The sequence below is a fragment of the Ictalurus furcatus genome, chromosome 8, assembly GCF_023375685.1.
Source record: "Ictalurus furcatus strain D&B chromosome 8, Billie_1.0, whole genome shotgun sequence".
NCBI lineage: Eukaryota > Metazoa > Chordata > Actinopteri > Siluriformes > Ictaluridae > Ictalurus > Ictalurus furcatus.
The window spans coordinates 19611802-19624291 of record NC_071262.1 but is presented as its reverse complement, the minus strand read 5'-3'; the positions used below and the strand labels follow the sequence as shown (position 1 = coordinate 19624291).

The 12490-nt window shown below is 38.4% G+C and overlaps 1 long non-coding RNA gene across 1 annotated transcript; it reads left to right on the top strand.

Moving 5' to 3' along the window:
- The first annotated feature begins 6606 nt into the window (after window positions 1–6606).
- On the top strand, window positions 6607–10700 carry LOC128611644 (uncharacterized). The gene is made up of 3 exons (XR_008386589.1): window positions 6607–6924; window positions 8780–9021; window positions 10152–10700. It is a non-coding gene; the product is annotated as an uncharacterized LOC128611644 (long non-coding RNA).
- The last annotated feature ends 1790 nt before the right edge of the window (window positions 10701–12490 follow it).

The window sequence follows — 12490 nt, the reverse complement described above, 5'->3', positions numbered from 1 at the left end:
GTAAGAATGTGATATCCAGCTCTAGTGGTTGGCATCAACAGCTCTAGTGGTGGGATCTAGTCCATTGTTGATGGGCTCTATCTCTCTGGTATTTGGCTCTAGAGCTTTAATCTAGATAATAAAGATAATCTCAGATCTACAGCTCTGAGGACAGATTCTCTTGCTTAACTGACAGTTCTACAGATGTCATGTAATGATGGAATCTATAGTTCTAATACTCTAGTGCACTACTGAGGGTTTATACAGCTCTAGTGATGGGATCTACTGCTCCAGTGATGGAGATCTACAGGTTTAGTGATGGATTCTACTGATCTTGTGTTCACTAGTGGGCCCCAGAGATGGGATCTACAGCTCTAATGATGGTCTCTACAGCTCTACTGATGAGATCTGGAGCTCTTGGATGGTCTATACAGCTTTAGTGGTGGGATCTACAGTCTAATGGTTGTCTCTACAGCTCTAGTAATGTCCAACTCTAGTGATGGGAAGTGCAGCTGAAGTGATGGTCTCTAAAGCTTTACTGATGGGATCTATGGTTCTATTAATGGGATCTACTGCTCTACTAATGGACATTACAGCTCCAGGGATGGCCTTTTCATCTCTAGTGAGGGTCTCTACACCTCCAGTGATAGCATCTACAGCTTCAGGGATGGGATCTATACCTCTATTAATGCAATCTAGTACTCTAGTGATGGACTCTACCGATGTAGTGATGGGCTGTAGCACTGCTGATGTAATTAAGCTGAGGTGATAGGGTTTAAAGCTCTAATAATTGGATCTACTTCTCTACTGATGGGTTGTACAGGGATGTACAGCTCTAACGATGGGCTGTACTATAGTGTTGGAAGCTACCGCTGTAGGGATGGGCTATGATGCTATGTCGATGAGCTATCAGCTTTAGTAATGGGCTGTAGCTCTGGGAATGAGGTCTATAGCTCTAGTGAATTAATCTACAGCTCTAGTAATTGGCTCTAGCTCTATTAATGAGCTCTACAGCTCTAGTGACTGGATCTACAGCTCTAGTAATGGATTATTTGCCAGCAATTAATTCTATTGAAATGTATCTTAAATGATTCAGACAAATGGATTCCCAAACCAAGAAGAACTACATACATTATTTAGGCTATGTGTATCTAAACAGTCTTAATATTTCTGTTTTTGGTTTCCACATCACAGTTCAGCTCTGGCTCTGTGTGCATTTGTGTATTCAAACCAGGCAGATGGCAATAAAATATGCAATACATCCATAACCTGGCATGCTCCATTTACATTTGTTTAGTTTTTCAGACCAGTCTTATTAAATATTTGAAGCAGTTCATGCTGTATGAGTTAATGAAGAATTAATCTGAGACTTAACCTTACAACCTTCCGGTTAACCCCTGAGTTGCTACGGTCTACAAAACTCTGTCTCACCAACAACTAACAACCTAAAACAGGAGAGTGCTGGGGTTCTGGGGTCCATATCAATTGTATTTTGTCTTCCAAGACACATTTTAAGTCCAAGTCAGATGTATTATTGCAGAACTGGGATTTAAAAACAACAACAACTGTAGCCCTTTCATTTGGTTAAACAACCCTTGTGCAAGAAAATGTATCTTTTAGTTCAGAACTCTGAGAACCCGGTATCTTTTGATGAATACATCCACCAAGCCAAGGTAACAAAAAGCTACAACAATGCCAAAACAAGCTCAGTCTCTCTCTCTCTCTTAAGTGCTAACCTTCATTTCCACACTGCTGACTGTCCTGTCATTCCATCAGGCCATGGCACGAGTGTGTACCGCCAGAGTAGGCAGTCTATCAAAGAGCACATTAAACTGGCATTTTGTATTCATGAGAGAGCAAGACTGAATATGTATAGAGGATCTATAGACTTCTCGGTATTCAAATCAGGGCTCGGGTTGTGTCCTGGCAGGGAGGGGGAGTGTATGAAGCTCATTTGAGCCTGTGTAAAACTGTCACAAAGCAGCTAGATGAGTAACACACTTCATTTGTGTTCAGGACTATCTGTGAATGGGCTGGACAGGGCCTGGTATTCCAGGGAAGTGTGAGGAGCTCACAATAACACAGTTTCCTATTCACATTACAAGTATGAAATCTGTGATTTAACCTAATCAGTGGATTTACTTTCTACCTGCAGTATTTTGTTTAATTTTATTTTAACAATTGTTTATCAAAATATAAAATGCCCCAAAGTAATCAATCAGCCAAGACAAATTTGGTGTCAAAAGTTTGCTTTGCTTTTGCACTAGATATACAACTCCAATGTAACCAACAAATAAGGGAAGCTTATAGTCAAGAGTTTTATACATATACTGTATAAAACTGAATCACACAGTCGCTTCTAACAGTGTCGGGTTGTTCAGTAATCAAAACTGGCTTAGTTATGTGGTTTCTGAGACGGTATGAGACGCTGTTATTTATAAAAATGGACAAAAGGATGTCAGAGTGCTAAAAGCTCCATGTGAATCACTTTCCTCCTCAGTATGTAGTTTGGCGTCATGTCATGATTGGAGGTATGTTCCAAAGTTTAAAGGTGAACTTAGAATTTGAAGTGAAACAGAAGAAAATATGATTCCAATCCTATTGTATATTTTTTCTCCTATTTTATGTGCAAGCATTATTTTGTAGGCAAACCATACCGTTGCTTCAAGCAATGCCACCAGGCTTGTAGTAAATACAGAAAGTGAATAGCTTTACAATTAATGTAATTGTAAAGCCAAAACTGACTGACTCAGGAAATTTCTTTAATGAATCCGGTCTCCTTTGCCTCTAAAGGCGCAACATTGAAATCACCTCTCAGGTGTACTGAAAAATGAAAACATTACCAAGCTTCACATGACTTTACAGTGAGCGTGTTAAAGTAGGGAAATAATCAGATGTGATATGCAGGATTAGCAGGAGCAGATCCAGGATTGAGAAACACTACATTACCAAAATACTGCAGGGCTGAGAAACAGTGCCAGTTTCATTCCATTTGCTTTGCACATTTCTCAGCTCTAAAACACCTGAATCAACACAGCAGCTCATTAACGAGCTATTCGTGAGGATATAATGAGTGAATTAAAATATGAAAAGATAAAATATGCAGTGTGAAGCAGAGAGCAGCAGGTTTTCTGGGGACACAATCGGAAATATTCCCACAGCGACAACAGGAATGACAGTGAAAAGTGCTTTACAATCAGTCACTGCAGGAACTGGGCCTAGGCATAGACATCACATTTTACTGTGCAGAGCTGTGAAGTGGAGTTTAAACGATGAGTCCTATTGCTTGCTTCTTAGCTCCGTCCTCTGAGGACACGATAAAAGGAAATTGAGGACAAAGGTATTTGTCAAATGAGTCGTCCTCGCGTATAGCATTAAATGATGAACACACTCTAAAGTTTACCAGGTATATTTACAGTAACTTACTGGAGCAGAGTTGGCAAGTTGTCACAGTAAATAATATTTAGAGCATTCACCTGTGATATTTGTTTACTGTAATGGCACATACTGTATTTTTAAATAGAGTACTATATGTTACTAGCAGTATATTACTGTAAAAGCAGTAAGTCTTTTATTGCCATATAAAAGAGTGAAAAATTATGACAAATGAATCTGATTAAAAATGTTTTATTAAAGCAATCATTTCAGTTCACATAAAAATGAACAAAAACGATCAAATTACGCAATAAAGAACTTGCTAAACAGTCGTGTTACACAGTAACAAACTGCTAACGTGAAAGACGACACTGTAAGAAACTGCTAAAATGATTGGCAACTGTAGTGACCAAACCAGTGGGTCACGGTCCTAACGGAAAAGTAAATAAGTAAGAAAGAAAGAAAGAAAGAAAGAAAGAAAGAAAGCCAAACACACTAAATACCAAGCTAAGCTAACATTACCTAGCATAACAATCTTACCAAAGGTACTGCACTTAGCCTGCTTTGCTAAAATAGTTGAAGGTTGCTGGAGATCGACTTTCAACAGAATTTACTTTCTAAACAGTCATGTTACACAACAGCAAACAGTCCAAATAAAAAATGACACTAAAAGAAACTGCTAAAATGATTAACAACAATGGTGACAGAATCAATGGGTTATATTCCTGAAAGAAAGAAAGAAAGAAAGAAAGCCAAACACACTAAATACCAAGCTAAGCTAACATTACCTAGCATAACAATCTTACCAAAGGTACTGCACTTAGCCTGCTTTGCTAAAATATTTGAAGTTTGCTGGAGATCGACTTTCTACAGTATTTACTTCCAGCTCATTTCGATCAGAAATTAAACAGCACCTTATTGCAGATAATTAAAATCAGAAATCTGGTGTCAAATAATAAATGGATTCATTATTTGACAGAACATGTAAAAAAAACATCATGTTACTTATTATTAAAATAAAAATATAAATTTGAATACAAGAGAATCATAAATAAATATTTAGCCACTGATAATGTGTTTCCAAAAAATGACTAGCTTGCTAGGTATGCTAAATATAACCCTTCTGTACACTGCCAGTGCTTTAATTCTGCAATTTAGGCCCAGAGCCAAGAAGATTTCCCCAGATCCAATCAGTACCCCTGAGAGGCTGCTGCTGAGTTTTATGCTGAGTTAAAGCTCTTTAATTGACTCGCTTTATAACAGACAGACAGCTCGATCCAGTGCGAGGGGGGAACATCAGTCTGACAAATCAAATCCCTGATATGATATAGTGTTGTATTGAAGAAAACATTATAGAACTGGGTTTTAATGTGGATCCCTGGTTTTGAGAAAGGACCATAATTAAATCTTATCTTTATTTATATTTTACAAGATTATAATCAGATGGATATTGAGGATGGATGGCACTGAGTTTCGAGTTAGGTGGATTAAAAAAAGCGGCAGAAATTGTGACCTAAATAAAAACCCTTCAGTTATAGAGGCAAAATTAGTTTAAGATTAAAGTGAGAATGTGCACAGCTCAGCAGAAATGCGCTCTCTGGCGCCCCCTTCTGATCATGAAGAAGAAAAATAAGATAACAAATAAAGAACCTGTGTAAGCTTTCCTCTCTCATTCCCCGTCCAGAAGAATCACATAAACTCACATAGCACTTTATCTGGAACACCTGTATACCTACTCATTCAAGCAATTAGGTAATCAGTCAATCGTGTGGCAGCAGTGCAGTGCATTGCATAAAATCATGTCGATACGGGCCAGCAGCTTCAGGTAATGTTCACATCAACTATCTGAATGGGGAAAAATGTGGTCTAAGTGGTTTTGACTGTGGCATGATTGTTGGAGCCAGATCTGGTCTGAGTATTTCTATAACTGCTGCTCTCCTGGGATTCTCACACACAAGCATCTCTAGAGTTTTCTCAGAATGGTGCAATAAAGAAAAAACATCCAGTGAGTGACAGTTCTGCAGACAGAAATGCCTTGTTGGTGAGAGAGGTCAATGGAGAATAGCCAGACTTCTTTGAGCTGACAGAAAGGCTACAGTGATTCAGATAACGATTCTGTATAACTGTGGTGAGCAGAAAAACATCTCAGAATGCACAACATGTCAAACCTTGAGGTGGATAGGCTACAACAGCAGAAGACCATGTCGGGTTCCACTTCTGTCCACTGAGACCAGAAAGCTGAGGCTGCAGTGAGCAGAGGCTCACCAAAACTGGACAGTTGAATACTAGAAAAATGTAGCCTGTTCTGATGAATCTTGATTTCTGCTGAAGCACACAGACAGTAGGGTCAGAATTCGGCACCAGCAGCATTAATCCGTGGACCCAATCCGTTTCGTTTCAAGAGTCCCGGCAGGTGGAGGCGGTGTAATGGTGTGGGGAATGTTCTCTTAGCACACTTTGGGCCCATTAATACCAATCAATCATTGCTTGAATGCCACAGCCTATTTGAGTATTGTTGATGACCATGTGCATCCCTTCATGGCCACAATTTACCCATCTTCTAATGGCTACTTCCAGCATGATAATGCACCATGTCACAAAGCAAACATTGTCTCAAACTGGTTTCATGAACATTACAATGAGGTCAGTGTTCTTCAGCGGCCTTCCAGTCACCAGGTCTGAATTCAATAGAACACCTTTGGGATGTGGTAGAACGGGAGATTCACAGCATCAAAGTGCACTTGAAAAATCTGCAGGAATTGCACTCATATCAACATGGACCAGAATCTCAAAGGAATGTTTCCAACATCTTGTGGAATCCATGCCACGAAGAACTGAGGCTGTTTAATAAAGAGTAAAAAAAGGCCCTATCCAGGATTATTGTAGTGTTCCTAATAAAGTGCTCTGTGTGTGTATGTGATGTGATGGGAATCATATATGATCAATATGAACTCAAGCAGACACATGAGACATCATATAATGTGTTAGCACATGAGAAAAGATGTTTTATTCTATATTTATATTATGTTATCTTGTATTTGTTATGACAGTTTTAAGAGTGTAATGGCAAATTTAAAAAATAGGAAGTTATATAATATTTATTTATAATATTAATAACAACAACAATAATCATAAAAATAATAATAACAACAACAACAACAATAATAATAATAATAATAATTATTATTATTATTATTATTTATTTCTGCTTGTTGTTTTTCTTTTTTTCTGGGAAACACTTCTAAACCTCCATCTACCTTCTATTCATTTTTAACTTCCTCGCGAGCGTCCTCTATCGGGAATAAAACCCGGATGAATGTGAAAAAAACGCCACAGCAACAGCAACCCGGAAGTCAGAGTTCTGATGTAGTTCTCACATATTTTCACTAGAGGGCGAAAGCTTCGTTTGCAAAACGGTCGCCATGGAAACGCAAAGCGCTTCGTGAACCGTCGCTTTTGTCCAATGGGAGCCGCTCTCATTCAGTGACGTTACGAGCGCGCTCTTCTAGCAGTGACACGCCGCTTGTGCGGGCTCTGCAAAGAGAAAGTGGAGAGGAAGCGCGTGCACGGGTGAGTGTTTACTCTCACACACTGATGATGTACACATTAGTGCATGAAATTAAACGAGGCACTGTTCAGGCTGGTTAATGGTTCTGAAGCGCTGGGGTTGGGGTTCAAACATGTGTGGTGATATATTCCACGCTGAGCTTTGTGTTATCATTACTACTGTTTCTCACAGTAACAAGTACCAGACTGGATGTTATAATCCTGTACAATAGCGCACCATGTAAACATGACAAAGAATACACCTTTATATTATCGATTTCATGCTATATTGTTATTTCATTGATTATTATTTATTTTTTTTGCAATGCAAAAGTAAGCATTTCTTTGCACAAGAAACTTCTTGATTCATGAATCTTATTTTTGTGCAAAATAGTTAAATTTTCCTTTTTAAATAATTTCTTTTATGGATGTAGGTTTTGCAATACTTTGCAGTGTCTTTGAACACTGTGGTATGATTCGTTTGCTATGTTGTTCATGCCTAGTAACACTTATGTCTTGTATGTGTCATATCACACATTAGAGAACTCTAATCTGATTGGTCGAGCGGTGTTCCAAGAGTGCTGCTATTTATTATAACAGCACTGGGACTTTTCACAGTTTGTATCACTCAACTTATCTGGGTTGAAACGTTTTCAAAATTTCAATTCTAACAAGAGTTCATTAAGTTGATTACTACACTTACTAAGGACTGTCAGTCAGTCTGTGCATTGGCATGGCAACACGCAATGCTCTATCCAGCTGTGGCTTCTTTGGGAACTATTTTTGTTGAAGGACCAAAATATTTGGAAACATTTTATATGAAATGTCAGTTACCCTATATAAATTTCTGGTTGAATTAATTGAACTGTTTTTTTTTTAAAGCAAATATCACACGCAATTATGAATACCTGTTGCACTCGGCCTGTGGCATTGTACCTGTGGCTGAATCGCAGCCATGCTGATATTCATTATGGGTACACTCTTTCTCGTGCGATATTGCTTAATTGTACCACAGTGCTGAATTCTCATTGGTCAGATCATGTTTCTTAATTTTCTCTAACAGCAGCTCTGACAGTTGTTCTGCCTGTAAGGCAAATCACAGGCTTATATTACCATGTTTGTTCTAATACATTATTGTTTCTATAGTAACAACTTACATGGATTAAAAAGACAAACATATAATCATTGATATGGTAAAAATTTCTGAAAGCAGATGATTATTTTAGATCTACGCAAGGAGTCTTGCAGTGTCAGCACTTTGAAAGAGTTTTCCACCACGGTAAAGTCTTCAAGATGGAGGACGTTCCGGTTCCTCTGCATCATGCCAAGCTGCGTTTGTCTTATTAACTTCAAGGGACAGGAAAAAGAGAGGCTGGTTTATAGCTGCCATAATTGAATAATTTGATAAACAGGAACGAACTTGTTTCTCAGATGTTTCACCACATTAAATGTAAACATAAATGGTTAGAGCTGAAACGTGTAATTGTTGTAGTGTAAGAGGACTATAAAACACTTCATGACATGCTGTTATTGGAAAATAATCAACTTCTGGATGGTTACACCACATCACACCACCTTGTAGTTTTTTTTTTTATTCAACACATACTACATGTAAAGTAAACAAACAAAGTAAGCCACAAACCTGAATGCAGATATCATTCTCTCTTTCTGAGGATAATATGATTCACATGGAATATAATTCTGTTGACTTCACTGCATCAAGTAGGAAACAGAGCTTAGAAAAGTGCCTGTTTTTATTTTAACATGCCTAAAAGTACTCAAGTGCGTTTCCACAATAAGTCTAGCTGTATCTCTTTGAGAATTATGAAGTACGAGTACACTGGTTAAACGTGTGAAACGTCTGCTCGTGTCCGTTCAGGTGCTGTAAGGTGAGCTACGAGGATGTGCAACAGCAATGAATCTCCTAGGCCAAGACAAGGACAAGTCGTCACTTGAATCTCACTTTTAAAACCGCTGTTTAATCAAGATGACTGACGATTAAAGGAGTTTATTTTGGTGTTGGATATGATGGAGGTAGGACCAGAAACCTGCCAGAACTTCAACAGCCGTCAGCAGCAGCAGAGACGAGCTGCGACTCACACTCTGGAAGAGCAAAAAAAAGTAAGCCTTTAGGATCATCACAGCCTTCAGCTTGATATGCAAAGTATAACATGCTTTTACATAGATTTATTCTTCTGATACAAGTCAGAAAAATATCAAACATGACAAAAAAAAATTGATTTCAAATCCAACAAGAGTAAAAAAAAAAAGTTTGGATTTTCTTATTACATGATATCATTTGGTGGGAGAGAATTTTGGGACTTTTAAAGGTATGATTCCAGCCTCCAGAAGAACCGTGGCTGGATCTGCAAGATGCTCAATAAAACCTATCAGATCATTTCCTTATAAAACTGCACAAATTGTACAGAGACTTTTTTTTTTAAGCAAAGGGTCGTCACATCACAAAAATATGACTTTGCTTCATTTATGACTGTTTACTGCTCTATAGTATTTTTTTAAATGTAGAAACATTTAATTTCATTATTTTCGAAGCCATCTTTGCTCTACTTTTGCACACTACTATATACATAATGTTTCTCCACCTCAAGAGTACACATTTCTGCTGTTTGATAATGTTTCCTCCTTTAGTTTTGCTCTCAAGTTACAAGGATAACATAGCTACTGTATAATGTCTGATCTATCTCACCCTAAACCTCTATTGTAAATATATCTGCTTCAAACCGGTTCCAGTTCTGATGTGGTTTCGGACTCGTGAACCAAACTCATTCCTGAAACTCAAGTCTAAAATTCTGGAATCTGAACTTACACTGAACTTCGTTTTAAAATATCTGAATATCCCTGCTGTTGAAACAACTGTTTATTTAAAGAACGATTTCATGGAGCTTGATGACGATCTTTTGAAGCAAGTGTATGAAGATTTGGGCGTGTATTTATATTAAAGAGTTTGCATGAGATTGTCTTGCACTACGTTAGCTTGGTAGCGCCTGTAGAAAATGACACCAGACACCAAACAAACTACATTTGTATCTGTGGAAGTATTCCCTATAGGAAACTGTGCTCCAATTAATGATGATAATAATAATAATAATAATAATAATAATAATAACACATACCTCCATCCTTCCATTGTGTGCTTAGACATTCTGAGTAGTACATGCACACTTCTGCTCATTACATATTCCACAACATGAGTGTGCATGTGTGTGTGTGTGTGTTGAATGAATGAGAAGGAATATTTAAGCAGCTCTCCCATCTGTTCTTGCATTGGAGTGCCTGTTCTTATGGACTGTGTTCCTCCATACCCCGTTGTACCTAACAGCTGGGAGGGCAGCAATCGGCCGAGCTTTGATGAAGCCTTGCTCCGTGGTGGCTGTCACACTGATTAGCTAATTTGCCGTGATAAATGAGGCCGATTGGGCCTAACGAATCGCCGGGTGTTGGAAAGGCTTTGCATGCACGGGGACCTGAGTATCCAGAGCTTGCAGACCGTGACACCAGCAACCTCGGACCTAATCCCTGCTAGCAACCCCCTACTGAGGGATCAATTTGCATTAAATAAGTGCTGGATCACTGACGACCTATGGTATGGTACGTTTATATGGTTGGTGCAATACCCGTGCAATTAAAGGAAAAAAAAATTACATTTACGTACTGTACATTTCTGTGTCCATATAGACTCAATGTAGTTGTTCAGCCCAAATTCATTAATTCCTAGGCTTATCTCACTCCTAAAGCTTTTCTCTAAATATTAACCACAGTACTGCTTTCTATAATTGAACAAAAATATTTCCACTGAAGACAAACACTGTAACATTATGGGTGCAAATATTTGTAATAACTATAATTTTTGTTTTGTTTTTGTTTTTTCCTTTGGGCAATTTGGTATTATTTCTCATAGTTTGTAGTTCTGGAAAGCTGGTACTGATGCAGATGATAATGCAGTCACAGTTTGAACTTAATTTCTATATTAAGTTCGGAATAAAATACCCTGGTGACATGCAGTTAGAGAGCACTTATCAACAACGGGGTGGTTGTCAAGTGGAGTTAAGCGAAGTTACTGTTACCACCCCAAAGGTATTACATTTTTGTCCCATAACAGCATGTCCTGAAGTGTTTATAGCTCAGTATTTGTTAAAGCATGACATGGCATACTTTTTTTCCATTTATAGATACATTTAGTATTGCAGAATGCCTGCGAAAGGAGTTATTTCCTCTTCGTAGTAGATCCTCTATTTAGTTTCAACACAGTAGATAGTGATACTGTAGGAATGCGCCAACATGCGGACACGTACTGTATTTATAGGTATGATGAATTAAGAGCGGCTGTGCATGGCCATGTTCACACACGTTTATCGTGTTGGTAAGGAAGTAGAGTGTTTGTGCAGTTCTCCTGTGGTTCAGAAGCACATTCATAATAACTGCAGGAGGGCCATGTCCTGGCGTTTACACAAAGAACAGGCTGTTCTCGCCATTCCCACTAACCCATGACTTATACTTTGTTCTCTGCATTTCACTTTTATTTTTATTCCTTGTATTCTGTGTATGTGTGTGTGCTCATACTGTATATCGCATATCCATGTGCGTGCTCTAGCTGGACTTACATTTAGAGGTGTTAATGCTCCTGTGAACGTTGTACAATAATGAATAGATGTCGAGATGATCAGGAGTTAGTCCTGTCAGCAGCGTTTTCTGTACTGTCTGACATTGAGTCTAATCTTTTTATCTGCACTGGAGAACCGAAGAGCTCTACATTTCTGTCGAAAATAGACTGTCATTGCACATCAAGCCCTTTTTTTCACATGACTCTCAAAGACAGCTGAGATTCTTAGGAGAAGCGTCATCAAACTCCAGCACGAGAACGGCATGCCGACAGTTCTAGGTTGAGTTTCCCGAAAGCATCGCAGCACAAAGATCATCTTCAAATGATAGAGGCAGCATCACATTGAACACACTCTTTCTCTCTCAGTTAAGCTGTTCTTAACTTTGCAGTGCTTTGGGGAGTTTTTGAGTTTTCCTTGCGTGACGACTTGGCACACAGTTTGAAGGCTCGGCGCAAAAAGCTGAGCAGTATAAGGTAGAACCCTGGAATTACTATTTTTTCAGGTTTCTTCAGCCTGTAATTAAAGGATATTCTGAAGCTATTCTGATATTTCTGAAGAAACATACGTCGATTGTGGGTCATTTGAAAATTTTACCGTTAGTTTGTGGTCCAAAACCTCACCATAAATTCAAACCAAACACCCCTGCTGTCTTAGTAAAAGGATATAAGCTATAAAAAAAATACTACCTTTTATAAGCCCAGCCTAAAATAATAGTTAAGGAGAGGAAAAAAAAAGTACACTATTTTCCTCTTACCCCAAAAGTAGTCAATCAGCCAATTCATCTGCTGTCATTCTTATGCTTTATGAGCAAATGTATTTAACCAATAATATACTTTTATCTGAGCCAAAATCATTTATTCAAATATCTGCCACTCAGTGATTTAGGACACAGTGTGAATTACTGTAATCCATAAACCTGAACACTGTGTGGAACACCGTAATGTTATGGGGGCGGCCATCTTGAAATC